Here is a 9670-nt window from a genome sequence, read left to right as displayed (position 1 = left end):
TAGTGTAGCAAGATTGTGCATTAGGGTAAAGCTGGTAGAAAAACGTTGCAGATATGACAGACGTGGTAGAGGCAAAGTGCTCAGTGAGGAAAAAGGTGCAGTTAGAGGGACAAGAACATTTCAACTTGACTTTTATGGCGTAGTATCCAATGGGGCGCAATTTGAATCTGTGCAACCATTGAGCACATACAAATTTTGGAAGTCAGGAAAATTTTTGACAGGCATAGAAAGCCACAAAAACCAATGGCTCAAACTTGAGTAGGGACAGAATTCGCCCACTCTAATACCATGTTAAAGGACACAAAAAGGGTAGGTGGAATTAGCATAATTGTTAAGTGCATATTATTCACAATGATATACATTTTTATACAATGCCTAATGACCCTTGGTTTTCATATACCAAGTGGCCTCTTGACTCCAATGATTGTTCATATTACACACCCAAAACCCTTAACATATTAGGTTTCGAACATTATATATATATATATATATATATATATATATATATATATATATATATATAAACATGGAAGTAATTATATAGAAAAAATAACATCAAAAAATTTAACGTTTGTATCCATTGCATAATTATTTATTAAAATTATTATTTAAGTTACGTATAAGGTGTAGAATAGATAGTGATGGTGTGTACTGTTAAGGAAATCCATGATGTGATGGTCACCATTTCAAAATTTGTAGGCAAAAATCCAACCATGTCAAGGTTGTTGTGGCCCAGGCTAAGTATGATCCCAAGTGATTTTGACAGCTTAAATGCCCTTAAGTCATGGTTTCTCAATCCAAAGGTTGATGGTGTATTCATCTTAGGACTCACATAACTTAGCAAGAAAAAACAAATATTTGAGTTTGCTTTATATTTTATTATATTTAAATGTAAAGCGTAGTCTAAACATGTGATGGTGTGACCCAAAAAGGAATGGTTTTTTTGGCACGATTTTAACAAAATTTGGTGGAAGATTTTGGAAATCTAGGTTGCAACAATCAATTTTCAAAATTTTAGGTGTTGTTGGGGTTCTTGAGGGTGTTGAATCCATTTCCACCATTATAAAAATGATTCAAACACTCCAGTTTCAAATTTTTTGAAAAAAAAATCACCATTCCAATGAGAAAATCTTTGTCCTGGCGAAATTGTGTCCTACCTAGACAAGTCCATTTTAATTAGTTTAGATTTATCTTGAATTTGGATTTACCAAACACTTAGTAATAATATCGGTAGTTATTTAGGAAATTTTATATTTAAATTTATTTTATATTTTATTATATTTAGATGTAATAATTTTAATTAGTTTAGATTTAAGTGATCGAAGAATTTCACAACTATTATATTGTTATTGGATATTTTTGGAGGAGAAATGTGTAATGGATTTGATCTATCCAACTCTTTGGATGGATACTCCATCCATCATCAAGGACTAGAGATATTTATGTGTAAATGAGTGTCGAGGAGCCTTTATATAGAAGACAGATACCAGGTAGCTATTAGATCCAAGTTTTATTTAGGGATTGAACTCAATCAAGGTCAAAAATGAAAATTAATTAACATTAATTTAGATTTTTTAAATGGGAATTCACCATAAAGAAATAATGGAAATTGAACAAAAAATGGAAGATTAAATAAATTAGGGACATCATAATTAATTTATTATGGTCAAAGGTTAATTCAAGAAATAATCAAGATCAAATTTGGAATTTTTAATAAAATTGAATTATAATTTAAAACAATACAAAAGGAACACACAAATGAATTTTAAATTAAGATTTAATGATATAAATTTAAAAATTAATAAAAAGAAAGAAGCATATGAATTCAATTATTTAATTATGGTCAAAGATTAATATAAGAATTCATCTAAGGTTAAAAAACATGAATATAATGAATTAAAAACATGCAAGAAATAATGAAATTGACAATGGTGGGGGGAGGGGGGGTGGGGGTTTGTGCAAAGAAGAAGCCAAGAGAGGGTGAAAAAGGGGGGCGGGAATAAATGGGAGAGATGGTGAATGATAGGCTTCCAGGACTGGCTAAGCATGTAACCATCCTCCCTATTGAATTTATTAGGGTTCTTCTTAATCTCGAGGGCGTCCCTTATAATTTGAGAGTTGTGAAAAGGAACCGAGCCTAGTATTTTATATTTATCAAAGAAAGTCAAGTGCTTGGATTTAAAAAGTGAAAATTTTAAGGATGGAAAATTATCTTGAAGTTTAAAAACATTGGCGAATCTCACTAGTCCCTAATATGAAACTATAAATGTTTACTGATATATTTGTAAAATTATTCAAATTTATAGTGACTTTATATATAGTCTCTATATAATGTTGTCGATTTTTAAGGTAAAATAATTTTATATTGTAAAATTTGGGTGAATCTTTTTGAGAAAAAAAAATTAATGAATCTTTTCTTTGGATAAAACACAAAAAAATAGCCCACCTATGAATATTAGCCCCTAAAATTTTCCATGGAATTAAATGAGCATTTGGCGATGGAAAAATTTGGTAACAGTTTATGGTTGGTGTCAACTATGTTCTCTTTGAGACGAGCTTTGAAAGGGTGACATGTATGGCCAATATATGAATTCCTACAAGAACAAGGAATCTAGTAAACCCTTGAACCTGGCATGGGGTCTGATTTATCTTTGGTCCACCGAAATAATTGCTTAAGGTTTTACGGTGTTTAAATATGGTCTTAATTTTATTTTTGGCCAATATCTTCACTATAAGATCGATGGTTCCTTTAATGTATAGGAGTATAACTTAACCACGAGATGGAAAGGGATTAGATTTGTGGATCTAGGGTGAGAGATGGCTTGAAAAGATTTGATGACCTGAGAGGAAGAATAGCTATTAGCCTTGAAACCTTGGAACAAATGGGATTTTTTAGAGGAGAGGAACTAGGGGGGAAATATTTAAGACCTCTGAAGATGAGGGTTTTGTTAAACAACTTCCTTTTGGGATGGGTGGTGATGAGAAAGGGCATGAAGATAATGGTTGGTGTGGGTCTTTTTTCTATAAACTTGATGGGAGAGAGAGCCATTAGGGAGGTAGGTAACGAGGACATCTAAGAAAGGAAGGGATTTTTTTAATTCAATTTCCTTAGTGAATTGAATATAAGGGAAAATACTATTAAGATGGGAATGAAAAGCATTGAGCGTAGGTTAATCGTGTTTCCAAATGAAAAATGTTTCATCAACAAATTGGAACCAACATTTTGGTTTGAGATGCCAAGAGTTAAAATCTCTACCTTCAAAGTGTTCCATAAAGATGTTGGCTACGATAGGAGATAGGGGGAGCGTGTATTTGTACCTTCTATCTATTCATAGATGGCACCTTTAAAAGAGAATAAAGTTAAGGTGTGGAAAATTTAGATCAAGATTGGGGTTTCAACATGTACTAACTGTGATCTTAGGATTAAAGTTTCTAGGACCGGGATTTTGGTGAAAAGGGATACTATGTCAATACTAACCAGGATGTCATTCTTATCAAACTTGATGTTTTTTGTTTTGATAATGAAATCAGTAGAATCTTTGATATATAAGGAAGTGGAACCCACGAATTGTTGAAGATTAGTGGCTAAATATTGACTCAATGAATGGGTTGGGGCCCCAATAGCTCTCACAATGGGTTCGAAGGGTAACCCCTTCATTGTGAATTTTTGGTTGACCATAAATTTTAGGAGTTTGGGGGATGTGAGGGATAAGCTTGAGTTGAATGGAAGCGGGAAAAGAGGAAGATTTCATGGCTTTAGTGACTAGGTGAGTAATGAAATTTAAGGGGCTCTTAGGAAGTATTTTATAGGAAGAAGAAGAAAGAAGATCCATAATTTTAGATTCATAGTCCTACGTGTTCATCATGACAATAGAATTACCTTTATCTTCCTTGAGGACAATCATGTGGGGGTTATCATTGAGGTGCTTGATGGCTTGTACCTCTTCTTTAGATAAATTTGGTTTAGGAGGCTTAGTGCACCGAAGGATCCTTCCACAATCTTGTCGAATTTCTTCAACAATGTGAGATGGAAGGCTTTGAGAAATAAGATCTATTGAGCAAAGAATCTCTTTGATAATAATATTGGGAGGAGCAAGGGAAAAGTTGAACCATTTTTTCAGGAGCTAGAGGGTGGGGGTATCAATAACGAGGGAAGAGAGATTAACAACAGAAGAAGGTAAAAAAATGGCATAGAAATGGGAGGAAAGGAGGATAAGGGATTTGGACTATTGTGGGATGAGGTAATGGAATTTGAAATAGAATTATTAGAAATATTATCAATATGATTATTAAATTGATCAATATAAATTGATTGGAAGGAATTATAATAAATATTCCTTCAAATCAATTGATATTGCTCAATTTAAAATCATATTGATAATATTTTTGATAATTCTATTTCAAATCCCATTACCTCTTCTCACATTAGTTCACATCCCTTATCCTCCTCTCCTCCCATTTCTCAACCTTTGTTTGTTATTAATCTCTCTTCCCTTGTTATTGATATCTTCACCCTCTAGCTCCTAAGAAAAGGGTTCAACTTTTCCCTTGCTCCTCTCAAGATTCCTAACAAAGAGATTCTTTGCTCAATAGAGCTTATTTCTCATAGCCTTCCCTCTCACATAGTTGAATAAATTTGATAAAATTGTGATAGGATCCCACAGGGCGTTAAGCCTCCTAAACCCAATTTATCTAAAGAAGAAGTACAAGCCATCAACTGCCTCAAGGATAATCGCCACATTCTTGTCCTCAAGGAAGATAAAGGTAATACTACTGCCATTATGAACATGGAGGACTATGAATCTAAGATTATGGATCTTATTTTTTCTTCTTCCTATAAAATCCTTCCTAAGAACCCCTTAAATTTCATTACTCTCCTGGTCACTAAAGCCATAAAATATTCCTCTTTGCTTGTTGTCATTCATATCGAGCTAATCCCTCACACCCCCAAAACTCCTAAAATTTATGGTCAAACAAAGATTCACAAAGAAGGGGTCCCCCTTTGACCCATTGTGAGTTCTAATGGGGCCCCAACCCATGTGTTGAGTTGGTATTTAGCCACTAATATTTAGAAATTCGTTGGCTCCATTTCCTCAAATATCTAAGATTTTGTTAATTTCATTCTCAAAATCAAAAACATCTGGTTTTGATGAGAATGACATCTCTATTAGTTTTGACATCGTATCCCTTTTCACCAAAATCCTGATCCCTAAAGCTTTAAACCTAATCTCACAGTTAGTAGACATTGAAATCCTAAGCCTAATCCAAATTGGCTCACCTCAACTTTCTTCTATTTTAAAGGTACCATCCATGAACAAACAAAAGGTACAACTATGGGCTCCCCCCTATCTCCTATCGTATCCAACATCTTTATGGGACACTTTGAAGCTAGAACTCTTAACTCTTGGCATCTCAAACCAAAATGTTGCTTGTGATTTGTCAATGACACATTTGTTATTTTTAAGCACGGTTTAGCTTTGGTCGATGCTTTACATTCCCATATTAATAGTATTTCCCTTTATATTCAATTCACTATGGAAATTGAATAAAAAAATCCCTTCCCTTTTTAGATGTCCTCGTTAACCATCTCCATAATGGCTCTCTCTCCCATCAAACTTATAGGAAAAAGACCCACACTAACTATTATATTCAAGCCCTTTCTCATCACCACCCATCCCAAAAGGTAGATGTTCTCAAAACCCTCATCTCTAGAGCTCTTAAAATATTTTCCCCCTAGTTCCTCTCCTCTGAAAAATCTCATTTGTTCCAAGCTTTCAAAGGTAATGACTATTCCTCCTCTCAGATCATCAATGCCTTTCAAGCCATCTCTCACCATAGATCCACAAAATCTAATCCTTCTCCATCTTATGGCCAAGCTACACTCTCATATATCATAGGAACGACATATCTTATAACAAAGATCTTGGCCAAAAAGAACATTAAGACCATATTTAAGCCCCGGAAAACCCCTAAGAAATTATTCTAGTTGATCAAAGATAAATTAGACCCCATGCTAGGTTCAGGGGTCTACCAGGTTCCATGTTTTTGTAGGAAGTAATATATTGTCCAGACAGGTCGCCCTTTGAAAGCTTACCTCAAAGAGCACACAACTAACACCAACCATAATCAGTTATCAAAGTCTTCCATCATCAAACACTCATTTAAATTCAAGCACTTGATTTTCTTTGATCAATCTAAAATCCTAGCCACTATTACATTTCACAACTCTTGAATTATTCGGGAAGCCCTCAAAATTTAGAAGAACCCTAATAAATTCAATAGAGAGGATGACTACAGGCTTTGCCAATCTTGGAAGTCGAGTCATGCATTATCTCACCCATTAATTCTCACTCAGCTTTGTCACCCTCTCTTCTCTTCATTTTTGAAGCCCAGCTCCCTTATTAATTTCATTATTTCCTGTATGTTTTCAATTCATTATATTCTTGTTTTTTTACCTTGATGGATTCTTGTATTAACCTTTGACCACAATTAAATAATTTAATTCATATATTTCTTTTTTTTTTATTAATTTTTAAATTTCTATCATTAAAGCACTGATTATTTCTTGAATTAACCTTTAACCAAAATAAATTAATTCTTATGGGTTTCTTTAGTTAATTAATCTTCCATTTTTGGTCCATTTCCATTATCACTATATGGTCCATTCCCGTTTTTAAAAACTTTTAAAATTAATGTTAATTATTTTTTAAATTAATTTTCATTTTTGATGTTCCTTAGGTATTGTTTTAAATTATAATTCAACTTCATTAAAAAAATCCAAATTTTATGTCAATTATTTCTTGAATGAACCTTTGACCAAAATAAATTAGTTCGGATGGGTTTCCCTAGTTAATTAAGTTTCATTTTTTGGGTCAATTTCCATTATCACTTTATGGTCAATTCTCCTTTTTAAAAACTTTTTAAATTAATGTTAATTAATTTTTATTTTTTATCTTTATTGTGCTTAATTTTTGATTTGGACCTAACAATTAGCTGGTATATTATCTATTTGAAATATTGGACAAATCAGATTCATTACACAATTTTTCTTCAGAAATCTCCATTAACAATAATTTAGATTTATCTTAAACTTGAATTTATCAAATATTTAAGTTTCATTAATATTAGGAGATATCAAATTTCTCAGAGATATTTAATTTTGATCTGGAAATCTTCGGCAAAATCACATAATCAATCTTTGACAAAAGATTGATTATGTGATTTTGCCGAAGATTTCCAGATCAATGTTATGGATCACATAAGTCTAAATTCCTTAATGATATTTAATTTTATGTCATATATTAAATTCTATTTAATTTTATGCCATATATTTATTTCTTTTTATTAAGAAAGTTACATATTAACAAATTTGATATTTCTAGAGATTTGATACATTTAAATTTAAAAATGTTTCAAAGCTTTTCTAGGCATATTTCCAAGTAGAATTATCCTAGAATGTGGTAGGTATTTGTTGGAATCACAAGTTTGAGTTATGAATTCTCCATAATTTGAATATGTCTGGGTTTTTCGTGTTGAATCCATACATGCAGTCCAAAAAACATTTTAAACAACCAAAGATCACATGTCACCAAAATTTATTTAGCTTCAAAAACATATAATAGTTAGATAACACCATCTAAATGACCTTTTTAAGGATTTTTTTGGTTAATTTGAACAAATTTCCAGTAGAGTTTTTAAAAGGCTTGAGTTTTAGTTATTTGATTTGTAGAATTTGAGTGTCTCAAAAATTTCTCAAGGTATAGAATCAATTTATGCATTCAAAAATGCATTTTAAAAAACAAAAAAATCACAATCTTACTTAAAATTAAATAAATAGATTATAATGGAAAAATTATTATATATATATATATATATATATATATAAAATTAATCTTATATTATTTAAAATTTATTTTTTTAATAATATTATTGCTTTACATAGGTTTATAACAACTTCTCTTATATTAAATTATAAAACAATATGAAAATATGTTAAAATAATTTAAAATTTAAATTTCATTTGAAGTAACTATGTGTTTTAAATTTCCAATATTAATTTTAAAACAACAATTAATTAATTTATTCGTTAAAAAGTATAATAACACTACCAATTTACATGGAATATTATTAATAAATATTTTAAAAAATTCTTAAAATTCCCATTTTATATATATATAGATATAATCATGAAAATTAAAATTAATAGTATCATCAATAGTATCATCAGAGGGTATGTTAATCTGTGCAAACCTTTGTTAAAAACGGTGTTAAGAGTAGGTAGTGTTAAAGACTTAGGGCACCGTCATCTAAGGGGAGTTCGATCCATTCGCTTACGTATATATGACGTGGCCGTGGAAGTATCCGGCAAACAGTTTCTGGTCAGAATTGGAAATTCCACGTGGCTTATTCGTGGCTAAAGACGTTGACTGGAAGTAGTAGTCTATGTGCCTTGGCCCCATTTGCTATAGGGCCAAGGTGAAAGCCTTAATGCAGTCCCAATAAATAAACAAATAAAAAGAAACGACTTTTAAAATAAACTTTTTCTTAAAAGATTCATCACTTTTGGGGATCTCCTTTTAATTTCATTTATGTGGTGGTAGGGCCATGTAAGACTTTGGTAACTGGACACTAACCATGGTTAATCTACTTCAAGCATTTTACCATATTCCTTTCCGCTTCCATTTAAAAATTGGATTGTTAGGTGTGTTGGGTTAACAAAATGGTCAATCAATCTAATCTCTCCTCATCACCAACAATAAAGATTTTAAAAAGTGATTTGTTATGGATTTCTTAATACTTTGTTAAAGACCATCAAACATCACCTCATATCAAAAGTATATAAAGGTGGTGGTGTCATAAAGATAAAGAAAATGGTTTTTCTTGATGTAATTGACTACATTTCTTAGCACTAAGTTGGCATATATTCCCAAGATATTTTTAATTACACATTTTAAAATATTTTAAAATTTGGATTATTTTTCGATTTGTGTGTCATCTTTACGCAGGGGTCATGCTAATCTTCTCTGTATCGTTCCAATTTTATCGGATGTCTCCAAAGTATGTAATGTCATATAACATATATAACCTATGATAAATTACTAAAAAAAAATTATAATTTTTCATAAAAAAATAAAAAGTTACATTAATTTTTATGCATTCTCTCTTTAAAAAATAGTACCCAAAAGTTTTGGCCTTTAAAACCAATGTTCACAAAATATGTTTTTTCTTTTTAATATATTATTTTATAGGTTTTTTTAAAATTTATTAATGTTTATTATGATATTATAGGTTTTTTTTAAATTTATTAATGTTTATTATGATATTTGATTGGATAATAACATTGAGTTAAAGATTTGAGAGAGACAATTGCACAGATAATTAATTAAGGAATTTTTTAATTGATTATTTGATTATATATATATATATATATATATATTCAAAAATTTGAATTAATTTATAAATAAATTCATAATGTATTATAATGAAATTAAATTAAATGGACCAATTTTAATGAAAGTTGCATAGAATTTATGTAAAACAGTTTTTGGTGTATATTTGAATGAAATTTATTTTAAATTTGGTAAATAGTTTATTTGGTGTAATATGAAGATGGTACAAATGTATTATATAAGTATTATCTCAAAAAATTTAAGGTATTAACTAGTTTAGA

The 9670-nt window shown here is 30.6% G+C and overlaps 1 non-coding gene across 1 annotated transcript; it reads right to left on the bottom strand.

The window, feature by feature from the left end:
- Window positions 1-8961: 8961 nt before the first annotated feature.
- LOC149158770 (U6 spliceosomal RNA) lies at window positions 8962-9066 on the bottom strand. The gene has a single exon (XR_016262056.1). It is a non-coding gene; the product is annotated as a U6 spliceosomal RNA (small nuclear RNA).
- Window positions 9067-9670: the final 604 nt, after the last annotated feature.

This window comes from Pinus tabuliformis, chromosome 5_2 (assembly GCF_031772625.1).
Source record: "Pinus tabuliformis cultivar Carrire ecotype Pingquan chromosome 5_2, CPIR1, whole genome shotgun sequence".
Taxonomy (NCBI): Eukaryota; Viridiplantae; Streptophyta; class Pinopsida; order Pinales; family Pinaceae; genus Pinus; species Pinus tabuliformis.
The sequence above is the reverse complement of the archived record's forward strand: the minus strand, read 5'-3'. Positions and strand labels throughout refer to the sequence as shown.